This window comes from Passer domesticus, chromosome 14 (genome assembly GCF_036417665.1).
Source record: "Passer domesticus isolate bPasDom1 chromosome 14, bPasDom1.hap1, whole genome shotgun sequence".
Taxonomy (NCBI): Eukaryota; Metazoa; Chordata; class Aves; order Passeriformes; family Passeridae; genus Passer; species Passer domesticus.
In genome coordinates this window covers 4,026,183-4,040,519 of record NC_087487.1, presented here as the reverse complement: position 1 = coordinate 4,040,519, position 14,337 = coordinate 4,026,183, and the positions used below count along the sequence as shown (strand labels likewise).

The following is a 14,337-nucleotide window of genomic DNA, read 5'->3' as shown; positions in this document are numbered from 1 at the left end:
TTACTAGGGGGAAAAAAAAAGCTCCTTTACTTTTCCTTTCTTTTCATTTATTAAAACAAACAAACAGTAAAAAACCAAAACAACTCCCACCCTACTCATCTTCCTTTTAAAATGCATGCATTTAAATCAGCACACTGCTTTGGAGATGGAAGAGAGAGTTCTATTCCCAAAGCCTGTTTTTAATCATCAGATGATTTTTTGAGAAAACCTCTGAACATTCAGCACTTGTGGTCAGTTTTCCCTGCCCAAAAAATGAGTGGTTTTTGCAGACATTCCATAAACACAGGAAGCTTTGACTGTGTCTCTAACAGATAGGGAAACAGAAAAGTAACATACACACAATATAAAAGCAAAAGCTAAACTTGCCTTGATAGCTCAGAGGAATGTAGTCCAGAGCCAGATGTTCCAAACAGAATATCCCAAACCTGTAAAGTACAATTCTGACATAATCTGCCTGTGTTTTAGATTTCTTTGTAATTATTGATTTTCCTTCCTGAAGCATGGCACTATATTCTCTTTGAGTCCCTGGATTTATTTTGTTTCTTTGTAGGGGTAAGAGGAGGAGCATAAAGGGCTAAAAAACTGCTGTGAAGAATTCCCATGGTGTTTAGTTTCCTGATCATCTCATAACTGGTTTTAAATTTTATCTGACAAAATACTAGCCTCAGTTTTATCTGTTGCAGGAAGTTTCATGGACTCATATTTTATCCAAGTTTTCATCCGTTTCAAATTTTTTGTTTTCTAGATGCTGACTGTTTCATTTTTTTTTTCTAAAGAGTAGCTAAAAAGAAAATCCTGATTATCTTTTCCTGCACCACATGTTATTTTTATATAGCCTAATTGTTGTTAGTTTCCTTTATAAAAGAAACCCTTAAGTTCCTTTCATCCATGGGATTTTTTTAAAGAGAAGTCTTTACTTTTTCTAATTCCTTCACCAGTCTTTCTCCTCAGCTTTGCTTTTGCCCAGTTGCTCACCAGAACTGAAGCCACAAATACAGCTATAGGTATCCTTTTCCCTTTCAAATAGCCTTTTAATAGTATATTAGTAATATACTAATATACTATTAAAAGTATTATAGTAATAATAATAGTAATTATTTTCTTTTTTCACATGAGTGTTAACCTTTTTAACCTCATCAGCCCAATGAACAGAGATTTTAGCAGAACTTTCAGAGTTAGCCACCTGAGCAGTTAGTTATTAACAAGTGAAATTCAGAACATTTTTCCCAAAGTACATTACTTCTCTCTGAAAAGTAAAGAATTTGCCTGATGTTAGTCTGTCCAGTTTTTTCATTTTTACCTAGTTAAAACTACAGGAGAGAACCTTTAACTGAAACATCCCTAACACTTTATGATTATTTCTGTGAATAAATTGTCATTGTTGGAATAGCTGAATCTGAGGGCTTTTAATCATTCTGAATTTAGATTATGAATCAGAATAATGTGATTTTTTTTTTAGAATCAGTATTCTTGGACAACCTTCCTAATTTTTAATTTGTTTTCTAAAATTCTCTGTTAATATGATTTCTCCCTTCACAGATCCTGTCATCATTGTCAGCCTGTTTGTCAACAGAAACCCTGTTCCAGAAGTTTTTGTTTTGTGGAAATGTTTGATAGTAAAAAAATTAATCAAATGAGACAAAACAGCCTCGCAAGATTTTGAAATCTTCAGCATAGTGAAAAAGACCCTAAGTATCTTTCATGATGTTATATAATATTGGTGGCATTAAAATATCCATGGAAAACAAGAAAAAAACACTTTTACTTTTAGTAACGTGTATTCCTCCAGATGTTTCAGATTTCCATTGCACTCTTCTGTGGTAAATTCCTCTGTGAAAAGTTTAGTTACCATTTCATCAAGAGAGGGCTCCTTAATTTTTGGTGTGGTTTTGTTTTACCCCAACCGCTCTGTGGCAACAAAGACAAGTTAAAATATTGTATGTTCTGTTGCACTCTACAATTAAGATTTAAAACATCTAAAATACTGTGTTCAGAAAAAAAATCCCCAATAACATATCATTATTGGGTTTATGCTGAAAGCTGTTTCATTTGGTTTGGTGAAACTCTTAGAATCCCAGTTGGTTTCCAGTTAAAATCTGCTTTTGATGTATCCCTGCTCCATCCTTCTGCTTTCTCAAATCAGCTCAATCTGAAACTTGTCCCATGACTAATGGACACGGATGCAGCTCCTCCCTGCAAGCTCTGGTCCCTGCTCCTTTGGGTGTGCTTTGAAACTGGTCAATAATAAAGAACAAAAGACTCCTGGCCCTTCACACTGTTTTATCAAACTTGCTGCCATGGTAGCTTTAGCACAGCCCATTTCCAACCTCAAGCCACATATGATAAATTCTGTGTTTTACCAGGCAGTGTGGTCAAGTGGCAGCATAGTCCATAAGTTAGAAATGTTGAAGTGGTTCAAGTGAAGTACGCTAAAAACTCATCTAAAAGGGAACTCTGAATCAGCTATTCTTAAGAAAACTGTCAGCAGCCTTGGAGAATTCCCTGCTGATAATCAAATGTCATCTGACCCCCACCAGGTAAAGGCTAAAAGTAATTTACTTTGGGTTTTTAAATCGAAAGCATGCAGTGTCTTTGCATCCTTTATTCTGCTGAGCTGTTGTTTTCAGCAGTGGTTTTGGCTAGTTCATCCATCACAAGCTTCTGTGGGAGATGTAAATGCAGGGTGCTGATTAGATCCCATGCAGATTTTCAAAGGCAGAAATGCAGCAGTGGGACCCCTTTTCACTGGGAGCAGCTGCTGCCCAGGGTAACAAGATATCTGTGCCACCAGTGTCCCTGAACTTCTGAGAAGTTTTCACCCAGTCCTGTAGTCTTGTGGTTTTCCTTATGAAGAGCTTGGGATTCTGTGGACAAAGAGTGCCCATGCTGGTGTTACAGACAGATACCGCATCTTTTTCTTGAAAATTAATGGAGGTTTGTGTAGTTGGTCAAAATTAATGGGGTTTTGTTCAGTGGTCAGCTGGTCAGTGGGATTTTTTTCTGTGTGATAATTAGGCATGGATAATTAAATATAAGATTTTAGCAACTTTGTGGAAGTAAAGGACTAAAGGACCATTATGAATAACTGTTGCAGTTGTCAACATTTCTATGCTGTTCTGAGGACATTAATATGCAACCACAAAAATTTGTTCCAGGCAAACACTTGGCATTAAAAGATGCACTCCAGGATTTTTTTTTCCTTACGTTTGAATTTAATCCATCAGGCCATTTTTAAATGTAGGAAAGAGATTTTGTTTTTGAAAGCTGAGATTCCTGACATAGTTCTGGTTTCAGAGGGAATATTTAGAGAACGAACAAGATCCACAGGACTCTGCCTCCTATTTGCCCCCAGTCTGCCTCTTTTCATCAAACCTGTTCTATGTTGTTATGTTCTTGTGCTCTACCACAGCCAGTGATAGGGACAGATAAAAGTGTAGTTCTAGGTTTGTTCTTCCTCATTTTTCTCTTCCACTCAATAAAAGCCTATGACTGGTTATGCCTATTGACTCTCAATAGCAGTTGAGGGCTTCTTTGGGAACTTCTAGAAAATCTCATCTTGGATATGCGTTGTGTACCCAGTGACTGCTTCCTCTGCCCACATGTGAAGTAAATTAAACACCCCATAATGTCCTGAGGGTTGTCATCTTTCCCCAGTCATCATAACTCTTCCAACAAACAGGTTTTCAGCTATTTCTGGAATAAATGATTTTTTGTGAAGACAGGAGAGCAGAAGTTTATCTAGTCCCAGTGCTCTTGCAGTCATGTTTCTACTGCCAAATTCCTGCTATTCTGGGGGGGAAAAAAATAGCATTAACATAGCAAATGTTTCATCTTAATTTCAAATAATGAGGGAAGTCAGAAAAGGAAGAAGGAGAATGTTTAGAATGTTAAAAATATACCTTTAAAATTGAGAGAGATTAAGAAAAAGAGAATTAGGAAATTTCCTTACTTATAAATTAAGAATCCCTGAATGGAGGGTTCTCTCAAAATTTGCGAGTTGCAAAATGCTCAGCTGGCAGGGAAAATCACTCAGTGACTTGTTCATTTTTCTTTTAATCTTGAGTGTCTAGTTTTGCTTTAAAAATAAGCAGTGTGGGTTCTATGTTGAATTCCAGTACTGAGTAACATAAACCCTGAGGGTTTTTTTCTAAGTTCAAACAAAAAAATATGCCATGAGGTAACAAAGAATCTACTATTCTGAGTCTGAGTTTTGCTTCACACATTGTCTGTGAACTTAAGACTATTACTCATTACTGTTACTCTGTCTGTGTTGTAAAATGGGCATCTGCAGCCCTAAGATCTGAGAAAAAATATTCACTGAGGGCTGAGTGCTCATATTTGAAATACAAAGAGGAAGAGCAGTAATCCCTGATTTTGTCAGACCCCTCATGTGCACGTTGCCTTTGTCAGAGATTGCTCAGGCTGGCCAAGGCAAAGCTGAGCAGAGGCTCAGGTAATCTCATGCCTTGTTAGTCCAAGCTTCTTGTCACCAGCTGTATTCTCTCAAAGACAAGGCTCTGTTAAAAGGAGATTTGGTGTGATTTGATATGATTTCTAGTCCCAGTGATTTTAATGATGCTCTGTGTAATTATTTTTAAAGTTTTAGTAAAATTTTCACCCACTTCCCTTAATACTGATGCTATATGCTGTATTGATGCCTAGAAATAAGCAGGATATATCCTTGCTAACAGCAGTGTAGTGGAAGATAGCAAAATTCTTAGTTGTGTACAGTTCTCACAGTGCCTCACAAATAACAATTTTTCAGCCTGTTTTAATTTTCTTCACAGACTCAGAACCAGAGGCACAAAGCAGGTAAGTTACATGGGAATGGCACTAACTGGGAATCAGTGATAAGCCCTCATTTAGAAGAGAGTTCCTTCCTTTTATTTAATCTCTACAATGTTACATGAGCTTTTATAAAACTTCTTTTTTAATTTAAAAAATCATGTAATGTTTTTAAAAATCCAAACCATTGAAACAATTTCATTTGTCCTTTGTTTACTTTATTTAAATTGAAAGGACGTGTTTCAAAGCTGTTATGAAATTTGGCACTGTCATTTATTGAATAAATTATTTATTTGGGGGAAAGAAACCAAAAATGTTCCCCAACTATTTTGTTAGAATTCTTGAGAGCTTAAGGTCTTCCTGCTCTGAAAGCAGTTGTAAACAAAATAGACTTCATGCAGGAGTAGTGAAATTTAATGTCATACAAAGTTCAAAAGGATTAAAATAAACTTAAAGAGCTTATTCTCAACACCAACCTCCTGTATTAATACTGAGAATTTATTTACCTCGTCAGTAGGAGGTGGAAGAATCCCATTGTTTTTGTTTTTAAGTTGTTCACTAATATTAAATATTCCATACATAACATTTCAGACCAAGTTTTTTATTATTTTTTTTTTAACGTGGGGTGTTGGAGTGTACTATTTTCCCTGTATCTAGAGCACTCAACAGCCAAAACTAGATGTTTGATCTATGCATCCATCCTGAGGCTGTCTTTTGCAGAACAGGGGAGGTTCTGCAGATACCCTGTTTAATTAGAGAAGCCAGTGATCAGGTCTGCTTTGCAGAGAATAGCCCCAAATTAGCAATCCCAGCTTTACCTCCAGGCAGGCTGCTGAGCCTGTGTTGGGCAGTACAGTGTCATGCAGAGGTGCTAAGCAGAATTTGGTCCTGGCAGTGCTGTCAGTGCTAATTAGAGTTTATACCTTTGGGTGCTGAAGCAGCTAAACATCTTTCAGTTCTGACACTGACTTGTCTGACACTTGCTTGGGGATTTTTACAGAGTGCTCATTATGTGATACACACATGCCCAAAGGATCTGTAAAGTGAACTGGGTAATAAGTGATGCTGTGAGAAGAAAAGATAAATAGTAACCATACCAGGAAGTTCTGAACATATCATTGTCTTAAGTACAGGAAATGCAATTATACCCTGGAGTATTGTAGAAACAGGCTTTACATGAAAGTAACGTGGGGAGTGAACAAGAAGGGCTCAGGTGAAGTGTACAGTATGCTGTAGTGATTGGAGCACTTGTAGACAGCAGCATGAAACCAGTGCTCTGGTCTTGCAAGGAAAATACCATGCAAAACAATCCTGGTTTGTGCAACAGCCCTGACAAAAACATGGTGTATTGTTTTTCTAATCCAAGTTAAGGTTTAACTGCTCAGCATGTACCCCATCTTCTGACACAGGATTTATTTCAGCAAACCAACAGATTTTGAAATGAGATTTACCTGTTAAACACTCAAATTGAAATACATTACAAAATGGTTTAAAAGTCACACTTTTTTCCTCGTACTCACTTGTCATCAGGATGCACTTGTTACCTATCTGCTGACTGTTACTGGATTTGTTAATAAAAGCAGGAGCAATGAGCAAACACTGCCAGATCTTGCCTTAAAAATCCTTCAGGCTGTTGTGGTAATAGCAAAAAACTAAAAGCTGCACATAGAGAAGTTGAGCTGGCAATCTGTCAAGGATCCAAAAACTGCCTCAGTTTTAGACTTGCAGTAGTTGCCAGTTTTAACAAGGTCTTCAGAAGGAATAGCTGAGCCCTCATTCCATCAATGATGAAATGAGTCACAATGTCCCACTCATGAGTCCTGCTCATCTCTGTAGCTTAGATGCATGAGTCCAGAATAGCTAAACCTCACTAACTCTCAGCAGTTGTATGTTTTGAAGCCTTGGCTCTAGAGCTGGGTACTAAAGAAGGTTGTGAGCAGCTTTCAGTTTCATCAGAATTTGTGTTTGATGTGCTGGTGTTAGAACGTGCAGCCTTTGTGTTAGAAATCGTCATCTTTCCTGTAAACTGCTGAACTGAAATTGCAATCACCAAAGTAAAACTTGTGCAAAAAGGCCACTGGGGAATTGGGGCTCTGGTTAAGCTCACTGCTGCCTGCCCTGGGAAGGTGTGTGGGTGATTCTTTATAAAACTTAACTCCAGCCACGAGCTTCCAGGAGCCTCTGGCAGAGGGCTCTGGTGACAGTCCAGTTGTTTGCTAAGCTTGTTGTTCCTGTAGACAAATGAATGTTAAAATAGCTCCTAATGAAACTTTAGCTCCTGGCTGGCTCTCAGGCCATTATCCAGCCATAGCAGCTATGCCATTTGAGTGCCAGTTTTCAATTCTGCTTGATGAACAATTGCTGCAGACCATAGGAGGGTTGAGATGGATGTTAAACACTCTGACAGGCAGAGGATTACCACTTCCAGTGGGTTTATTGTTGACACTTGCAAACTGCTGCTTTGCCACCCACAGTTACCCTGCCAATGAGGAACTGGGAGAGGTGTGAAACCAGGCTCTAAACAGATTTCAAACCAACGTGTTGCTCAGTAAAATTGATTGAAAATTTGAAATAAAGAGAAAATTTTACCTGCAAAATGAAAAGGAGCTGTGAACTCTAATTATCTGTCATGACCTTAATGCTTGAAACTGGCACCTGCATGCTAAAATATACATGCTGTGATACACTGCATTAATTACAACAGTACCTTTGTGATGGGTGTGCAGAGACTCTTCTCTCTGCTATTGCCCACGGGCTGTTGTGTGGCAAGCCCATGGCAGTCTTGTGTCCAGCAGCTGTGAGTAGCTTTCCCACAAAAATTGAAAGCCATTAGTGTGTGAGATAATTTTAACTAACTCAAAGATAGTTTTTCTCGGAAGGAAAATAGTATTCTTCACTGAACTTGTCAGCTTGCTATTTCAGATACTCCCTTTGCACCTGGTAATTTGGATCTTATGCTGGAACATTAAAAAATATATCTTCTGAGGTTTGATGAATTTACATTCAAATCAGGACTGATTCCAGGCAAACGATCTGGGAATTTCTTTTTTATATTTCATTGGGACAGGGAGCAGTATGTAAATTATACAGACCCATGAGGTCTGCCCAAATTGCTTTTCATAGCAAAAATAGCACAAAGATTAATGAGAACATCAAGTAATTTCTTTAAAAATAAAAAAAATAACTGCCAAGCAATTAGTGAAATGTTTCAAAGAAAGAAAAAGGAGCTAATGAGAGGACAGATTAGTATATATTTGTTATTCCTGTGGATTGGATTTCTCGTGTTTACTACTCCTGAATCTCATCTGGCATGCTAATAACATATCAAGTTGCAAAGATCTCAGTGATACCAAATGCATGTTTGCTACCAGGGACAATAGGAAAGACCAAGATAAGGCTATGGGCCACATGGAGATAGATGTCAGCAGAGAGTCTGCACCTGGGCTGCACTCTTGTTTCCTGAGCTGGGACTGAACCTTTTCCCAGCTCTCTTGCTGTGGCAGCTGGTCTCAGGCTGTACAAATACAAGGTCTGAAGTGAAGGGGATAAGGTATTACTTGTTCTGCTACATGATGAATGGTTGTTTATAAGATAAGGCTGCATGCATCTTTCTTCCCTTTCTCTCTTCTCAGAAAAAAAAGACTTCTCTGGGTTTCAGTAGACAATTTTTCCTTTTAAGTGTTTGTTTATTTGTGGGTTTTCTTGTTCCCCAGTGGGTCTACTTTTGATGGTAAAAAAGACCTTTGGACAAACCTGGCAGAGTTGGCTGTTGACAAAAATTTACTCTGTTTGAAGGCACAATCAGTTTGGTTCTCAGGGTCTTCCCTGATCCTAAGAAAGTGAATATTCAGGTCAAATAAAGAGTCTCCTGTCTTCCAGAAATAACCTCTTGAACTCCTAGGCTTATATAATGAATTTTTACAGCTTAATTTCTTATTTCTTGAGGTATACACGCAGTTTGATTGAAACAGAATCATTCCTGAAGGTTAAGTGTAATATTAACTTTTTTGCTATCAGCAAATTTGCTTTTCCCAGAGCCAAAATCATGCAGTAGACATTTCCCACTCTGCTCTTTCTTCATGGTAGAAATCTCTTAAGACTACTGTGTAAATTCCTCAGTCACCAGTCATAGGTAGATAGGTTAATTTAGGTTGTATGAATGTGGACATATTTTCCTACATCCTGTCCAAATTCAGATTGATGCCTTGATGTGTGATGGCTGAGAACCTCCACAAGACAAAACTAAATCCTGGCAGGAGAGGAATGCTCACATGTACAGCCTTTTCATTCACTTACTGCAGCAGCTTTTCTTTTTTCCTTCTGTGCTGCAGGAGCTGCCACTGCTCTATGAACTGCTGTGAACTCTGATACATTACTTCAGGACATTCCTAAAACACTTGAGCTTTTCCCAGTTGCAGCCAAGAGAAGGGAAATAGCTGATATTTCTCTGCCCTGATATTTCTCTGCAGCATCTCTCTGCTGTTATATCAAGGGGTGGACATCAGAAATGCAGTCAGTTTTCTTGTTTCGTATTTTTTATTCCTGCTCTGTTCTACTATCATATGTTACTGTACCAGTAAGATCAGTAGCACAAATCTGTCAGAGATATGCAATGGCAATTGTTCTTTGTTCTGCTTAGGAAAAATCTCCAACAAAAATGCAAAGCTAAATTTCAGGACACCTTGTAGTCTTGTAGATATGGCAGCAGATGTTACAGTGATAGTGTATTTATCTATATATAGCTCAAAGCACTGGCAAATGAACTGCTTCACAAGGATGGAACTCTGCCTTTGAAGGTATTGGCCTTCTTGTTGTCCACAACTTTTTCTCAATTGCATTCAGTAGAACTGGGTCTGATATCATTTGGGATACTGTAAATCAGAGGAGATCACAAAATTTAATGCAATTTCTGCACCATTGTAAGGTCATGAGTGGACTCTCACCTGAAGAGTTGCTTCTTTATGGATTTGTAAATTCACAGTTCTTTTCAGTTTGGTGTTTGTGTACAGTTGATTGTAGTATTTCTTCTCCCCCCCCCCCCGCCATTGCATATTAATTACCTTTTTCTGTTACTTGGCCTTTTCACTGTTCTTCTTTTCTATGGCACAAGTCAAAATGGACTGGGTATTCTTTTTCAAGACCATTTCTAAACACTTTTTTAAAATAGAAGATTACTTTAGTCAGATTTAAGTGACTTGAGACTTCATTGAGTGGGACATAAATCCAACAATATATAAATAGATAAACAGTTTTAAATGATCTATTAACCTTATTGTGGTCTGAAACGCTCTGAAACTATAAAGAGAAAGATGTAGGAAGACATCTTACCAAGAGTGGACTTTGGGTTTTGTTTTTCTGTTACTTATTTTTATAGATTTTTTTCAGAGAATGACATTAGTAATTCCTAACTACTAGCTAAAGCAAATCTGATTTTAAAAGAAAACACAATGCAAAAACTTGGGAGACATGTTTCTCAGCTGAAATCTAGCAAATAACAGTAGTCCAATTAGAGTGAAAGGAGTCTTGGGGAAAAAATAAAGAAGACCTTCTCAGAGCTATTTTAAGATCTTAGGTCATGAGTTAGGTCATGTGCTTCTTAGCATTTGGTGTGGTATCTGAGTAGACCCTCGGATTACAGATCAGGGCAGGTGCAGAAGACTGTGCTATAAATACTTTTTTACTTAAGGAGTTCACTAATTTCTTGAATGACAAACCAAACAGAAACATTACTTCTGAAGAGGAAAAGTATTTAAATCATTTAAAGCTTAATTTTTCCAATAAATCATCCCATAGTTCTTAATTACAAAAGCTAAACTGCTCTCCACCATTACCTAGGAAATGTTACAGAAAACTTTTTACAGGATTACAGCATGTATTAAGCATGACTGGCATGTTCTGGAGTATTTCTGTACTTGTTTGCTGCCTACTGAGCTGTGCAGAGAACTGCCCATCGGGATTCCTGCCTTCTGGTTCAGGGGGTCTCTTCCCTTATGGCTGAAGCATAGATGACCAATTTCCCATGTGGAAATTTTCTCTTTTTATTCTTCTTTCAGAAATATTGTCCCTCAATTTTAGTGCAAAGCTCTTGGAGATCCTTACAGAATAAAATGTGCTGACTGTACTAGTAAAACCTTCCTGATTTCATCAGTATTATTTTATTTGTTTTTCTAGGTGAATACAGATGTTTTCAATTTCCTATTTTTGATAATATCCTACACTCCTGTTGTTGGCTTCCTTTGTCCAAAAGGAACATTCCTGTTTTACAAGGGAAGCAGAGGTCTCAGAGACCTTTGAGAAATTGGTTTATATTTCATTTTTATTTGCCTCCATGTGAGGGAACACTCCACTTTTCAAATGACATACAGGCCTGTGAGTTCACTCTGAACTGACCTAACTTGAATCCTTAATAGTCTTTTAGGAGGCATGTTTTATAGAACTGGCAGAACCAGTTGTTAGGTGTCATTTCCTGTATATTCCTTAAAAAAAAAATACAAAAAACCACAACCCAAAACAAAAAGAGACCTAGGAGAAGAAGTAGGTAAAGCAACACCAAAGGCATGTTTGAAGTTTATCCAAGTGATTATGTCCACCTACCTTTCTGTCTGTTATCAGAATCAACCCCCTATGACCAACCCAATCTATGCCCAAAGAGCAGATCCTCCTCAAGGCAAATTTCTGTCCATGTCAAGGGATGGGTGACATGACAGAAACATCATTATATAAACAAGTCCCAGCCTCACTCCATACTGTACTGTCAGTAAGCCTGAATTGTGACATCACCTGCTCACAGAAAGAGTCATGAATTTCAAAACTAGGTATCCTTTCTTGGTGTTTTGAGTTTGCTGCCTTGATTTTCTAAAGAGCCCAATTAAATTAACAGACTTCAAAATTAGTTCAGTAGGTACTCCCCAAAAGAAAGTGAAACTACTGCTAATGAGTTTCTGCACAATTTATCGACGAGATGGGATAAAATGAGATGAGATTAGATTATATTAGATAAAATGAGATGAAATGAGCCATTGTGGTGAAAAACAAGAGGTGACAAGTAACATTAGAGAATTGGTACTATGTCATAAAAACAAAGTTTGTGCTGCCTTCTTTTTTCAATAAGTAAAAATAATTTGCATACAATCTGTCTTCACATATCAATTAAAGAGGGAGAGGCTATACAAGCTATTTCATTTCTAAACCTATCTTTCTTGGCCAGCTGGAATAGAAGTTTCCAAGTAATTGAAATTGTTAATGAAAGGTATAGCAAGCACGTTAATACATGTCTGTACTTTTCATATTCTCTCCAGGAGGAAAACAAAAATTAAATCACCATCAGCCAGTTCAGCCCCATGCATACAGGTCATCTTGCTAAAAACAAAGCTTACTAACTGGACGTTTTCATGTAAGTAGAACCTCAAGATTTTTTTCTTTCTGTGGAGTTGATACCATCCTTCAGGTATTTGTTTTTAAACTTTGAGTTCCTTTCCTTCTGCCTGTATCTCATACTTTCTCCTGTATCCTAGAGGCTCCCATGTCATGGCTAACATTCTTTGAGAAAACTCCAACAGGAGCTGCACAGGCATTCTTTTAAGAGCCTATCAGCACCACTCCCAAATTAGCCAGACAGTTGTTTGTTTAATTTCGCAAGACATTTTCTTTCCCCAAAGTGAGAAGAGCTACCTCAGTGATTTCCCAGCCATGTTTTTAAGGCATCTTCTGTGGCAGAGGAATATGTTCTCCTAAACTAGGGTTAAAACATTCTGATACATTTAACAAAGCAGTCAGGTTGTTGAACAATAGGTAACTAGGTATCTTCTAAATACTCACTATACTTATCTCAGAAAGGCCCTAATCTGTTCTAATTTACTATAATGTAAAATCAAGTGTAAGTGCAAAGAGACAAACTACACTTTAGAGTTAGTTGTGACTAAATCTGTAGAGTTTTTAAATATTTTTGTGTTTTAAAACATTCTGTGGAAGTGCAATGTTTTGCTCAATAATTTTTACTGCTATTGTTGTACTAGTTTAGTTGTTAAACCAATGCAGTGAGAAAGGACTGCAGTGAGAAATCATCTTTTCTTTAAGTAGGCATAAGGAAAGCTTCAATTTTGACAGTGGACTTCTGCTCCCTAAGAGCAGTACACATGAATCCCCATGCCAAGCAGCAAACCTCTAAATATTGTATAGTTCCTAGGTTAATTGAGATTATGGCCTTTCTGAAGACTTGGGGACTGCAGCTGTTGGTCTGGACTTTGCTATCTTGTAGAGCTGAAGCTTTGTGGTGCAGCTTGTTTAAGCTCCCCAAGGCCTGCTTTACAAATCCAGCTCTTAACTGCCCTGGTAATACTGGGGCCAGAAGTGGTAGGACATTCCCTCCTCCTGCAAAGTAACATCAGCTCAGCTGATCCAGTGACAGCACCAGGGAGGAATTTTCTGCTACAAGTACTGAGTGTAGACAAAGGCTGCCTAATTTTCTTTGTGCAACCCACATCCTGTGGGACTCATGCACATCCCTGTACTTTCTATGCTGTACAAGGGAGCGTGCGTCCTGAGGACAACGTGTTGTGTCTTGCTCACTCTGCTGATGAGACTGTGAGAGACGTGTCAGAAGTGAATTTAAATAGGTCTTCACTTAATTATATGTAATTTTGTTAATTGTCTATCTGCTGCTGTCCCTCGCTGGCATTACGAAAGGGTGCAAGTCACCTCTGCAGCTAAGATTCCCTGCCCCAGCTTTTGCTGGGCTCCATCCCTGGCAGCTCTGGATACCCCGGCAGGGCATGGCTGTTCCCGCTGAGGGTGGCAGTAGCTCCCGTCCCCCTTTTCTGCTCACTCCCTGCGCCCTTGAGCGTGCAGTACCGAGGCAGGGCCAGGAGCCCCGGCCAGGTACAGCGGAGCACTTCGGAAGCTCCGGCAGCCGCTGGCACCTCTGCCCTGCCCCGGCACTGCTCTGGGAGTCAGGGTCGTCCCTCAGCCCCTTCCCCTCGCTGTGGGTCCCAGCCCTGCCCGGGTCCCGCCGCAAACTCTGGGCTTCGTGCCCGGCGCAGCGCCCCTCGCCCGCCTTTGCTGCAGCCTGGCTGCTGAGCAGAGGTGCCCCCTCCTCCTCCTCTCCTCCTCCGGCTGCCGGGGGAAGGTCTCCGAGCGCATTCATTCCGTACGGGCATGCGATTAACCCCTTGCTGCCCGTCCTGCCGTGCCCCGCCTCCCCCCGCTGCCCGATGCCATCGGCTCCGCCAGCCTCCTGCTGTAGAACAGATTGATTTCCACGGGTGGGGACGGCTCCAGCACGGGGCCGGTGTCACCCAGACGCGCTGCCCGCTGCCAGCAGCCTTCGCGCCCGTCTCCTCCGCTCCCCGCTTGCTGCCTTTTTTTTTTTTTTTTTTTTTTTTTTTCCCCTCCCAGGAGTAGCAGCGAAATGTCCCGTCCTGCCTATTTGGAAATGGGAACAAATTGCTCCCCCGCCTTACCTCGCCCATCGCATCCCATATATAGTCATATCTGCGGTCAAATGGCAGGCGGCAGCGAATGGGAAGGCTGTGCCTCCCAAAAAAACCCGGGGGG

The 14,337-nt window shown here is 39.5% G+C and overlaps 2 long non-coding RNA genes across 2 annotated transcripts in view; one reads left to right on the top strand and one right to left on the bottom strand.

Annotated features, from left to right (window-relative positions):
- Positions 1-13,908, top strand: part of LOC135280955 (uncharacterized) — a 54,924-nt gene extending 41,016 nt beyond the window's left edge. The window contains exon 7 of the long non-coding RNA XR_010347755.1: positions 12,084-13,908. This is a non-coding gene — a long non-coding RNA (uncharacterized LOC135280955). The remainder of the gene's footprint in view (positions 1-12,083) is intronic.
- LOC135280956 (uncharacterized) lies at positions 9,155-11,517 on the bottom strand. Its single transcript, XR_010347756.1, has 3 exons — positions 11,380-11,517; positions 9,846-9,938; positions 9,155-9,656 (listed from the first exon to the last, which is right to left on the bottom strand). It is a non-coding gene; the product is annotated as an uncharacterized LOC135280956 (long non-coding RNA).
- Positions 13,909-14,337: the final 429 nt, after the last annotated feature.